Below are 13,841 nucleotides of genomic sequence, written 5' to 3' on the forward strand. Positions count from 1 at the left end.
GTTTACCAACATGTTACACCTGATTGTTTGTTTGCTTGCTTGCTTGCTTATGCATGATGTTGGTTATCAAACTTAAATTATAACTAATATTACTATAACCTACACACCTTACATGTTTAATAGTGATAATAATAATAATAAAAACAATAAAAAAATAGTGGTGCTAGAAAAACAATATTTTCACACTGGGACCGCCCAAGTTTGTTGGGGATTATTTTTGGGTTTTGTTTTTGACCGTTTTAAGAACAAGCAGGAGAGCTGTCAAAACATATCCTCTTTATAGAGTATTTGTAGACCTAAGATAGGTCCAAGGTTTTTGGTTTGTGGGGTTGTTTGTTTTGGTGGTAATAGTGACGGTGAAAACGTTTAACCTCCGAAACCGTACAGGGTTCGTCCCCTGCGCTTGAGGCGTACACGACGTTCTGGCGGTGACGTCTTCCTCTTGCGTGCTCGGTGTAGGTGACGGGGTACGGATCACGTTCTCGAGAACACCTTGAGGACACCAGTTTTTTTCGTAGATTTAACAGAGATACGCTTGACACCTCCACGGCGAGCAGACGACGGTTGCAGGCTTGGTGATTACCCTGGAATGTTATCACGCAACACCTTGCGATGACGCTTTGGCGCACCCTTTCCGGCCCCTTTCCGCCCTTGCCTGTCCTGTCATGTTGAGTACGGATTTCTTCTCCGATCAGCCAGATCAAATTCGGTGGCGAGAGCGAGTAAGGCTACCGCGGGCCCCCGTCTGCGTAGCGGCGAGGCGGCCCTCAGCTGAGCCTTATCTTAACTGACCGCTCTGCAAATACAACCTCTGCTAGCTTGTTAAACGGGCCAAAGGCTCACGCGCCCCAAGGCTTGCAATGGATTTGGCCATACCATTGCTTCAAAAATCAACTTGGAATCAACATGGGTCCAAGGGCCGCGTTACACGACTCACAATTTCCCTATCTCCGGCAATATTTACCAGCAGAAAGGGCGGATTAAGCCCACTCTCGCAGCCACACGCGACTCGCCGCTCCCGCTCGCTCTCCTATAAATGACCGTCTTGAGCGTGAGCTCGTTTTATATCTATTTAGATACAAACTCGCAAATGGCACGTACCAGCAGACTGCACGTAAGTCTAAACCGGGGGGCAAGGCCCCCGCAAACAGTTTGGCCACCAAGGCAGCACGTAATCTGCCCCTGCTACCGGAGGGTCAGAAGCCCCTCGTTACAGGCCTTGAACCGTTGCCCTCCGTGAGATCCGTCCCTTACCAGAAGCACTAGTCCTCATCCGCAAGCTCCCTTCCAGCGTCTCGTCGCGAGATTGCCCAGGACTTCCAGACGACCTCCGCTTCCAGTCCTCTGGCTGTCATGGCCCCTGCAGGAAGCTTCCCAGGCTTCTGGTCGGCCTCTTTGAGGACCCAACCTTGCGCTTCCACGCCAAAAAGTCCAATCATGCCTAAGGACATCCAACTTGCTCGCCGTTATCCGCGGAGAGCGCGCCTAAGGTTTTGATTGCATACCTGCAACACAAAACTATTTTCCCCCGGCCCTTTTCAGGGCCTAAAATTAATTCTCAGAGAGATGAAATACAGACAAGTCATATCAAATGGTGTACATGTACACAGACGGCAAGATAATAATAGTGATAAGCATATGTAAACAAACGGCTATATAATGTTGATAAGCACATATACATACAAATGTACACACTGCTACGCACACACATACACAGCCTCTCTTTCATATAATAATATACATACATACATATATATATTGTATATATATACACATACACTATCTCTCTGTCTCTCATTGTATATATATCATAATGTGTGTGTATATATGTATATATATATATATATATATTGTATATAAATACTATATATATACCTCTCTCTATTTAATATATATATATATATAATTATCCATTATATATATTATATATATATATATATACATAACACATACATCCATTATATATATATATATACACATATATCATCATATATATATATATAATATATAATGTATAATATATAATATATATACACAATAATATATATACACACACATACACACTCTCTCTCATTATATATATATATATATATTATATTCGTATATAATATATCATACATACATATACACACCACAACTCTACTACTATATATATATATATATATATTATATATATATATATATATAATATATATATAATATATATATATATATATACATATATATATATTATATATAATATGTATATATATAACAACAAATACACACTCTCTCTCTCATTGTATATATATCCTATTGTGTATATATATGTATATATAGACACAACACACACACACACACACACACTCACAAACAAACCCACATATATATATATATATGTATATAAATACTGTATATATATATAATACATACACACAAAACTCTCTCTCTCTCTCTCACATCGGATATTATATTGCGTATATTATATATTGTATATTATATATTATATATATATATATATATATATATTGTGTGAAAAAATAATGTATATATACACACTCTCTCTCTCAGTTGTATATATATTATATATATTGTGTGTGTGTGTGTGTATACTGTATATATTAACACACACACTCTCTCTCTCATTATATGTATATTATATATATTATATATATTATATATATAAATATGTATATATATATACATACACACACACCACATACACTCTCTCATTCCTATATCATATACATATATATACATATATATACCTATACACACACACAATATATATATATATATATATATATATATATATATATATATATTGCAATCAAGACCACACTAACACTAAACATTATCTTATGACTCACTTTGAGTGACAGAATAAACAAATGCCATGATCCAAGGTCTATCTACTGAATAAATAAATAAATATACCAGGAGTAGGAGGAGTAGTTGTAGTAGAAGTAGTAGTAGGCCCTAGTGAACTACTATCCTGATTTGCACATTCCTTGAATAGGCGGGAAATGTGTTTTTCTTTCTAATACCATTGATATGGATAGTGTCATTATTCTTATTGAGACTATGATTATCACAATGTTGGTAAGAATAAATGAACTTATAGGACAGTAATGGTACTGGTACTAGTAGTATGATTATCACAATGTTGATAATAATAAACATGTAGGACAGTAATGGTAGTAGTAGTACTATATTATCACAAGTTGGTAATAATAAATAAACTTATAGGACAGAATGGTAGTGGTGGCAGCAGTAGTAGTAGTAGTAGTAGTAGTAGTAGTAGTAGCAGTAGTAGTAGTACTAATACTACTACTAGTAGTACTAGTACTAGCAGCGAAAAGGTAGTTGTGGCAATTGGGTTACTAACGTCATTGTATCTCGCTTTATCACGATTCTGTGCTCTAAGGAGCCGAGTTGTTATAGGAGGCAAGTAAATCAGAAAACCTCAGAGATTTACGTGGAGAGTTGTACTTGGTGACGGCCTTTAGTTCCCCACTAAACGCGTGCTTAGCAGTTCTCGGGCAGCAACAAACCTGACAGCGGTCTGAATTCCGGGCTGGGTGATGGTGACGGCTGTTGTAGTGTGCAAGGCGGAAAGCCTCAGCTGCAATGCGTTCAAAAAATCATTACGAAAAGAGTCATGTAGACATGGGCCATTGGAGGGAGGATACCAGTGTCAGGGTGGATCCTGCTGAGCACCTTGTAGATGTTGTTTTTTCTAATTTGTAGATGCTGTAGTCTACTTACCATGCCGGATTCTTCTTCTTATCACCCTTGGTGATAGACTTTTGGGCACTTACCGGCCTTCTTGGCAGGCTGTTTCCGGAAAGTTTTGGGTGGCATGATGTCAATCGTACTTACGGCACGAAGAATGAAGCTCCCACTCACTTTTTCCTTTATTGTCGACGCGCACTGCAGCCTCCGCGTACAGGACACGATACTTTCCCCCTAGGTCCGTTCCAACTGCCAGCCGTCGCAATAATGACTCAGGCACCGGGCCGCCTATAAAGCTAAAGTCTGAACAAACAGCGCTAAGGTTTATAAAGTACATAACAAGCAAACATCATGTCTGGTCCGTGGTACGGGTGAAGGTAAAGGGTCAGTCAAAGTCCGCTCCATCAGGGCCGGCCTTCAGTTCCCTGTTGGAAGAATTCACCGCCTTCTCGCGTAAGGGAAACTACGCGAGCGTGTGGGAGTGGGGACCCCGATGTACTGGCTCGCCGTCATGGAATACCTGGCGCTGAGGTCATGGAATTGGCAGGTAAACGCGCCTTCGTCGACAACAAGAAGACCGTATCATCCCCCGTCACTGCAGCTTGCCATCCGTAACGCATGAAGAGCTCACAAGCGCTGGGTCTGCTCACCATTGCCCAGGGTGCGTTTCTAGCCTAACATACAGGCTGTGCTGCCTCCCCAAGAAGACCGAGAAGAAATAAACATTTTTCTTGGTTGTCCCATCTCAACTCGGCTCCTTTAGGCAGCCACAGCATCTCCTAATGAGAAAATTGACAAATCTATTATAATAATAAATGCATACTCATAACACACACCATACATTTTGTATTGATGACTGATATAGTAGCAATAAATGTAATCTAGATCATATACGAATTACAGACACAAACGCATCATGTTTTAAGAGCAAAAGGATTACAGTAAGGTAAGAGACGAAAACACATTCAATTGATTTCACAAATCAAAACATCATAAACACAATACATACAGAGATACAGACAATAACAAGACCCTCATCTACCATGACATTTTGGTGTATATGTAAAGGCCACTGTAAGGCATTTGTTGCCACACATGTTACCTGATGCACTCATAATTACATGTATAATACTTGTTGTCAAGATCTCTTATATCTACACACAATTACATATACATATAACATATGTATGTGTATATATAACACTTACTATATGGAAAAAATGTATACACATCATATTATCTATATGATGACTAACATATATACACACACAATGTATGTATGTATGCTATATATATATATATATATTATATAGAGATGAGAGGATAGAGTGGATAGAAGATAGAAGATGAGAGGGTAGAAGAGGATATAAAAAGATAGAAGAAAATAGAAGAGGCTAGAACAAGAATAGAAGAGGATAGGATAGAAGATGAGGAGATAGAGAGGATAGAAAAAGAAGAGAAGATAGGATAGAAAGGTGAGAAGATAGATGTGGATAGAAGATAGAAGATGAGAGGAAGAAGAGGATAGAAAAAGATAGAGATGAGAGGAAGAAGAAAAAAGAAGAGGATAGAAAAGATAGAAGAGGATAGGCTCGAAAAGATGAGAGGATATAGTGGCTAGAACAGATAGAAGATGAGAAGGATATATGTGGAGAGAAGACAGAGATGAGAGGATAGAAGAAAATAGGAGAGAAGATGAGAGGATAGGATAGAAGAAGCTAGAGTGGAGAGAAAGGAGAGGATAGAAGAAGCATAGAAGATGAGAGGATAGGAAAGAGGTAGAAGAGAAGAGAAGAGAAGCGAAGAGCGAGAAGAGAAGAGAGAGAAGAGAAGAGAAGAGAAGAGCAAAGAGAAGAGAATCTCTTCTCTCTCTCTCTTCGTCTCTTCTCTTCTCTTCTCTTTCTCTTCTCTTATCTTCTCGTCTCTCGCTTTCGTTCGACCTCGTCTAATCCTCTCAGTTCTATCTTATTCCTCCTCTTCCTTTCCTCTCCATTCTATCTTTTTCTATCCTCATCCTCTCATCTTCCTTCCTATTTCGTCTATCCTCTCATATTCTGTCTTCGTATCCACATATATGCCTCTCTTTCTATCTTCTATCCACATAATCCTACTCATCTTCATCTTCTAGCCACATATATCCTCTAGCTCTATTATGCCGATCACATAATCGCTCATCTTCTATCCTATCCTCTTCTATCTTTTTCTATCCTCTTCATATTTTCTTATATCCTTCACTTCTATCTTTTTTATCATCTTCTATCCTCTATCTTGTATCTTCTCATCACATCTATCCTCTTATCTTCTATCCTACCTCTTCCTATCTTTTTCTATCCTTCATCCCTCATTGCTTCTATCTTTTTCACTTTTTTATCCTACTTCATCTTCTATCCACATCTATCTCGTATATTCTATCCTATCCTCTTCTATCTTTTTCTATCCTCTTCCTATCATCTCACTTCTTCCTATCCTACCCTCTTCTATACTTTTCTATCCTCTTCATATTTTCTTTATCTTGGTCATATCTCTTCTATCTCTCATCTTCTATATTTCTCATCAACATCTATCCTCTCTCTTCTATATATAATATAAATATTTATAATACATACTACCTCCATATGTTGTGTGTATATATGTAGTCATATATAGACAATCTATGTGTATACATTTTTTTCATTATATGATCGTATATCCATACACATACATATGTTATATGTAGATGTATGTGCTACTGTGTGATATATAGAGATCTTGACACAAGTATACATGTAGATGTATGAGGTGCAGTTCAGGTAAGACATGTGTTGCACCAAATTTGCCTTACAGTGGCATTTACATATCCCCAAAATGTAAGGTTTATTGGGTCTGTGATGTATGTATATATGTATGTATGTATGTATGTATGTTTGATGTGTGAAATCAATTGAATGTGTTTCGGTCTCTTAACTTAATGTAACCAGTGCTCTTAAACATAGATGCGTTTGTGTCTGTAATCGTATATGAATAGCTGTACATTTATTGCTACTAATATCAAGTCATAAATACACAATGTAGGTGTGTGTTATGGAGTTATGGCCATAATTAATATTATAATAGCAGGTGTCAATTTCTCATTAGAGATGCTGTGGCTCCTAAAGGAGCCGATGTTGAGATCGGGAAAACACGGAAAAATGTGTATTTCTTCTCGGTCTTCTTGGGAGGAGCACAGCTGGATGTTAGGGCAGAACACCACCCTGGGCAATGGTGACGCCAGACAGCAGCTTAGCTGAGCTCTTATCGTACGGATGGCAAAGCTGCAAGTGACGGCGGGATGATACGGGTCTTCGTGTGTCAAGAGAGGGCGTAACCTGCCAATTCCAGGACCTCAGCGGCCAGGTATTCCATGACGGCAGCCAGGTACACGGGTTGGCACCAGCTCCCACACGCTCGGGTAGTTCGCCCTTACGCAGAGGCGGGAATTCTGCCAACAGGGGAAACTGAGAGCCGGCCCTGCATGAGCGGGACTTTGACTTGCCCTTTACCTTACCACCCTTACCCACGACCCGACATGATGTTTGTTGTTAGGGGTACTTTATAACCCTATCGCTGTTTAGTCGAGCTTAGTCTTTTATAGGCGGTCCGGGTGACTGAGTCAGATTGCGACGGCTGGCCTGTGGAACGGCTCAGATGGAGCCGTATCGTTGGTCCGGTCGCGGAGGTGGCACTGCGCGTCGAAACAATAAAGGAAAAGTGGTTAAGGTGGGTGAGCTTCATCTTCGTGCCGAAGTACGATTGACATCAATGCCACCCAAACTTCCGGAATCGGCATGCAAGAAGCCGTGGTAAGGCCCAAAAGCTATCACCAAGGGTTGATGAGAAGAAGAAGCGCAGGAGGAAGGAGAGCTACAGAATCTAAATATACAAGGTGCTCAGCAGTACACCCTGACAAGGTATCTCCTCCTAGGCCATGTCTATCATGAACTCTTTCGTGGAATGACATTTTCTGAACACGCATTGCAGCTGAGGCTTCCCCGCTTTTGCACACTACAACAAGCGGTTCCACCATCAACAGCGGGAGATTCAGGACCGCTGTCAGGTTGATGCTGCGGTAGAACTGCTAAGACACGCCGTTAGTGAGGGGGGAAACTAAGGCGTCACCAAGGTACACTTCTTCCAAGTAAATCTCTATGGTTGCATGATTTACTTGCCTCCTAGAACACATCGGCTCCTTTCAGGAGCCACTGATGGTGATAAAGCAGATATACAATGACGTTCAGTAACCAATTGCACCACTACTTTCCTGTAGTACTAGTACTACTAGTAAGTAGTATAGTACTACTAATACTGTAATACTTTTTACTACTATACTTACAATACTACTGCTACTACTGGCCTGGCCACCAATACCATTCTGTTCTATGAAGTTCAGTATATTGCCAACATGTGATAATGAATTTTATACTCCTATATACTACCACTACCATTACTGTCTATAAGTTATTTATTATTAACCAATTGTGATAATTATAGTATTACTACTCTACCATTGCTCGTCCTACAGTTTATTATTATCAAACATTGTGATAACATATACTAGGTACCAGTACCATTACTTGTCCTATAAGTTCATTTATTCTTACCAACATGTCGAAACCATAGTCTCATTATAAGAATAATGGACACTAATCCATTTTATCAAATGGTTATTAGAAAGAAAAAACAACATTTCCCGTCTCTTATTTCAAGGAATGTGCACATCAGTGGATTGTAGTAGTTCACCTAGGGTCAGACGACTACTACTACTACAACTCACTCCTCCTACTCCTGTATATTTATTATTATTAGTAGATAGGACTTGGATCATGGCATTTGATTTTATTATGTACTCAAAGTGAGTCATAGATAATGTTTAGTGTAGTTGGGTCTTGATTCGCAATATATATAGATTATATTAGATATATGATCTATATTATATCATAATAATTTATTGTGTGTGTGCTATAGGTATATACTCATGTATAATATGAATGATATAGGCATGAGAGAAGTGTATGTGTCGTGTGTGTATGCTATATATAATACAGTATTTATTATAATACTATATATATACAATATATATAAAATACTGAGAGAGAGAGTGGTGTGTATAATAATACAGTATACACACACACACACACACACAATATAGTAATATATATACAAGAGAGAGAGAGTGTGTATATATAACAGTATTTTCAAACAATATATATATATATTAAATAATATATTATATAAATATACATAATATACATATATACGCAATATAATCTCCGTATAATGAGACGAGAGAGAGGAGAGTGTGTGTGTGTAGTTGTAATATATCTCATATATACATTATTTATATACAATAGATCTATATGTGTGTGCGTGTAGTGTGGTGTGTGTGTGGGTGTGTGTTGTGTGTGTGTGGGCGTCGTCTGTGTGTGTGTGTGTGCTGCTATATTACAATATTACACAATAAGGATATCTATACATGCAGATGAGAGTGTGTGTATGTGTGTGTGTGTATAGATATACAATATATATGTATACATGTATCTATGTGTAATATATGGATACATGATATATTTTTGCTATATATAATATATATATATATATATGTATATTAATGAGGGAGAGAGCGAGAGTGTATGTGTGTGTATATATATATATATATACAGTATTATATACAACTATATAGTATATATATATAGAGTAATATATATATATGTGTGTGTATCTATGTATGTATGTATGTATATAGATATATATACGCCAATTCTAAATCTCATATCTAGATATATATAAAATGAGAGAGAGTGTGTATGTCTGTGTATATATATATGTGTGTATAATATATGTATATATCATGCGATACATGTTATAATGATACTATGTAGATATATATATATAGATCGAAGATAGTATGTATGTATATTATATGAGAGAGAGAAGTGTAGTGGTGTATATATATACAGTATTAATATACAAACTATAGATATAATATGTGTGTATGTATATATGTGTATATATATATGGATTATATTATAATTATATTATATATATAAATTAGATATATAATAATGAGAGAGGCTATATATATAGTATTATAACAATAAATAGATATATATATATATAGATATATATATATATCATATATATATATATACACACACACATTATGAATATATATACAATGAGAGCCAGAGAGATAGGTTATGTGTGTATATATATACAATATATATTTGTATGTAGTATATTGATATATATGAAAGAGAGGCTGTGTATGTGTCGTGCGTAAGCAGTGTTGTACATTTTTAGGAATATGTAGCTTAATCAACATTATATAAGCCGTTTGATTTAATATGCTTTATCACTATTATTATTATTGCCGTCTGTTACATGTACACCATTTGATATGACTTAGTCCTGTATTTCATCTCTCTGAGATTAAAATTTAGGCTGGAAACAAGGGCCGAGGATATAGTTTGTGTTGCAGGATGCAATCAAAACCTTAGGCGCGTCTCTCCGCGGATACGGCGAGCAAGTTGGATGTCCTTAGGCATGATTGTGGACTCTTTTGGCGGGATAGGCACAGGTTGGTGTCATCAAAGAGGACGACCAGGTAAGCTCGGAAGCTTCCTGCAGGAGCCATGACAGCAGAGGACTGGAAAGCGGAGGTCAGTTTGAAGTCCTGGGAAATCCCGCGACGATGACGTGGAAGTGGCAGCTTGCGGATGAGGCGCTCATGCTCTTCTGTTAACGACGGATCTCACGGAGGGCAACGGTTCCAGCCCTGTAACGATGGGGCTACTGACACCTCCGGTAGCAAGGGGCAGACTTGTGCTGCCTTGGTGGCAACTGCTTGCGGGGGGCCTTGCCTCGTTTAGACTTACGTGCAGCCTGCTTGGTACGTGCCATTGCGAGTTTGTATCTAAATAGCATATGAAAACGCTGCTCACGTCAAGACGTCAATTTATAGGAGAGCGAGCGGGAGCTGGCCGAAGTCGCGTGTGGCTGCCGAGAGTGTGGTTATCCCGCCTATTTCTGTGGGTAAATATGCCGCGAGTATTACGGCACTTGTGAGGTCCTGTACGCGGCCTAACTTGACGCCATGTGGATTCCAATTGATTAGTCTGATAGCAATGGCTATGGCCACATCCATTGCAAGCCTTCGTGTGCGTGCGGCTTTGACGATAAACACAGGCTTAGAGAGGTTGTCTTTGCAGAGCGGTCAGTTAGATGAGCGCTCAGCTGAGTGGGTGGAGCCGCCTCGCGCTACGCAGAACGGCGGGCCCGCGGTAGCCTTACTCGCTCCGCCCACCGACATTGATAGGCTGACTCGGAGCAAGAAATCCGTACTCAACAGAAGGACGAGGCTAAAGGGCGGAAAGGGGGTCTCGGAAAGGGTGGAGCCAAGCGTCATCGCAAGGTGTTGCGTGATAACATCAGGGTATCAACCAAGCCTGCAATCCGCGTCTTTGCTGCCGTCGGCGGTGTCAAGCGTACTCTGGTCTCATCTACGAAGAAACCCGTGGTGTCCTCAAGGTGTTCCTTCGAGAACGTGATCCGTGACGCCGTCACCTACACCGAGCACGCCAAGAGGCAAGACCGTCCACCGCCATGGACGTCGGTGTACGCCCTCAGCGCCAGGGGACGACCCAGTACGGTTTCCGGAGGTTTAAAACGTTTTCACCGTCAACTATTACCACCAAAAACAAACAACCCTCCACCAAACCAAAAACCTTGGACCTATCTTAGGTCCTACAAATACTATATAAAAAGAGGATATCGATTTACAGATTTCCTGACTGTTCGTTACACGGTCAAAAAACAACCCAAAAATAATCCCCAACAAAATTGCGGCGAAGTCACCAGTGTAAATATTGTTTCTAGCACCATATTGTGTATGGTTTTATTATTAATTATTATCACTATAAACAGTAAGGTGTGTATGTTTATAGTAATTATTAGTTATAATTTTAAGCTTGATAACCAATCATGCATAAACAAGCAACGAAAGCAAACAAACAATCAGGTGTAACATGTTGGTAAAAAGAGTCCCAGTGTTGCGATTACAAATATTGTTTTTCGATGTGTTGTGTTATTGTTATTAATGAGAATATTACCTTATCATTATTAAGCTGTAAGCTTGATATGTCATAAGTCGTGCATGGTTAGAGTAAGTATTATGATAAATTTTGATAACCAACATCTGCATAAGCAAAGCAAGCAAAAAAAAAAAAAAAAAAAAAAACTCTGCTTTTTCTCTTTTAAAAAAAAAAAAAAAAAAAAAAAAAAAAAAAAAAAAAAAAACAAAAACAAACACAAACACAAAAAACAGGTGTAACATGTTGGTAAACATGAGTCCCAGTGGCGATTACAAATACTGTTGTTCTTGCTTTGTTATCAATCTACATTATTAGCTGTAAGATTGGATCATGTGTCAATTAAAGTGTGTATGGTATAGATTAAGTATTAGTGATAATGTAAGACTTGAAAACTTATTAACCAACCATCATGCATAAGCAAGCAAGCAAGAAGCCAAGCAAGCAAACAAAAAACAAAACAAACGCACACACACACACACAAACAAACAACCTGGTGTAACATGTGGTATCTGCTGTGAGGGAAGTGTTGAGGCGCGTCTTATTTTATATTTGATAGTCAATGCTTTTCCTTGAGTGAGACGGAAAATATCATTAGAAAGCACATTATTCTCCTTGTATTTGTTTGCATCAGGCATTATTCCTTCTCGAGTCTATGTCTTGAGTGTGCGTTTCCATGATCCATGTATACAGCAGGCGTCTATGCTGAGAAGAAAGAGTAAAGTAGATATAATGTCAGTGTTTGTGATAAATGGCGACCGTTTCATTTTGGTGCGACTTGAGTGCATTGGGCAGAAATTTGAAAAGGCGTGTAGCACAGTTAAGAGTATCTTCCCTAAGGGTGTTTAGACAAGGGTGTGCTGACCAGTCGTATATAGCCTGCATGCCGGGTGTTTGAGTTTGCCTTCTAAATACCCAGCCCCCTGTGTGAAAGGAATGAGACACGAGGAGGAGGGTTTTTGAACACAGGTCAGCAAGATGCATACGAGATCGCTGCCGCTGCTACCGAAAGGACCACACGAGGAAAAGGAGAAAGATCCACAGAGGAAGGAATAAAAAGACGCTCACACGAGAAAGGGAGAAAAAGACACACAGAGCAAAAGTAAAACAATTAATGCAAGCTACTACTTCGGATTCACACAGACATAGCTGACAGAACCACCTACAGTCGTCAGCATAGGATAAATAGAGAACGCTACCTACTACCTATCTACATAACCACGTAGGAATAAATACATTACCATCATACATACATACATACATACATAGGAATGACCAAATTGTACGGCAAACATTCGAGTCTGCTGGTGGCTGCTGTGTGTGTGTATGTATGTATGTAACCCAACATTGAGAAGTACCCCCCAAAAAGAAACAAAAGCCAGGCTTATTACCACATGACACGCTTACAACTGCTATTATTATATTCCCACATAACAACACAGATAAGAGAAACACACAAACAAACACGAATGAACGAATGAAACCTCTTCGAGGCACGAAGACACACACACACACACACAGACAGCCACACAAACGTACAAATCATCACAAGGATCGTAAACAAGCTCGTGGACATTAACGAACAAGAAATTCACACAATAGAAACATGAGATTGCAACACCAACGTCTTACAGCAACACTCATTTCATTCATTCATTCATTCAGTCTTCACGCATACATAGGCGAGCGACGGGAAAACACAAGCACCACCTTAACCTTACCTTTCCCACAATCAACCAACCAATACGTATGCGGGACATGCACTTATCATATATACATTACCCTACACTCAAACACAAATCCACTACACTCAATCAATCACACACTGCATAATCAATCGCTCATACGAGCACATCCTCACACCATTCATACTTCACATGCTCAGTCCCAACTAAACCAACAAGCACATACAACAATCACTCATCACCAAGACATTCACACACACTCACTCACACTCATTCACACAAACACATTCACTCACTCATTCACACAAACACATTCACTCACTCATTCACACAAACACAT

At 39.0% G+C, this 13,841-nt stretch overlaps 4 pseudogenes; 2 read left to right on the forward strand and 2 right to left on the reverse strand.

Annotated features, from left to right (window-relative positions):
* Nucleotides 1-906: 906 nt before the first annotated feature.
* LOC119568957 lies at nt 907-1,497 on the forward strand (annotated as a pseudogene).
* A 5,345-nt stretch (nt 1,498-6,842) lies between these two features.
* Nucleotides 6,843-7,260, reverse strand: LOC119568958 (annotated as a pseudogene).
* Nucleotides 7,261-10,214: 2,954 nt separating this feature from the next.
* LOC119568959 lies at nt 10,215-10,629 on the reverse strand (annotated as a pseudogene).
* Nucleotides 10,630-10,853: 224 nt separating this feature from the next.
* On the forward strand, nt 10,854-11,469 carry LOC119568960 (annotated as a pseudogene).
* The last annotated feature ends 2,372 nt before the right edge of the window (nt 11,470-13,841 follow it).

The sequence above is a fragment of the Penaeus monodon genome, unplaced genomic scaffold, assembly GCF_015228065.2.
Source record: "Penaeus monodon isolate SGIC_2016 unplaced genomic scaffold, NSTDA_Pmon_1 PmonScaffold_1180, whole genome shotgun sequence".
Lineage (NCBI taxonomy): Eukaryota > Metazoa > Arthropoda > Malacostraca > Decapoda > Penaeidae > Penaeus > Penaeus monodon.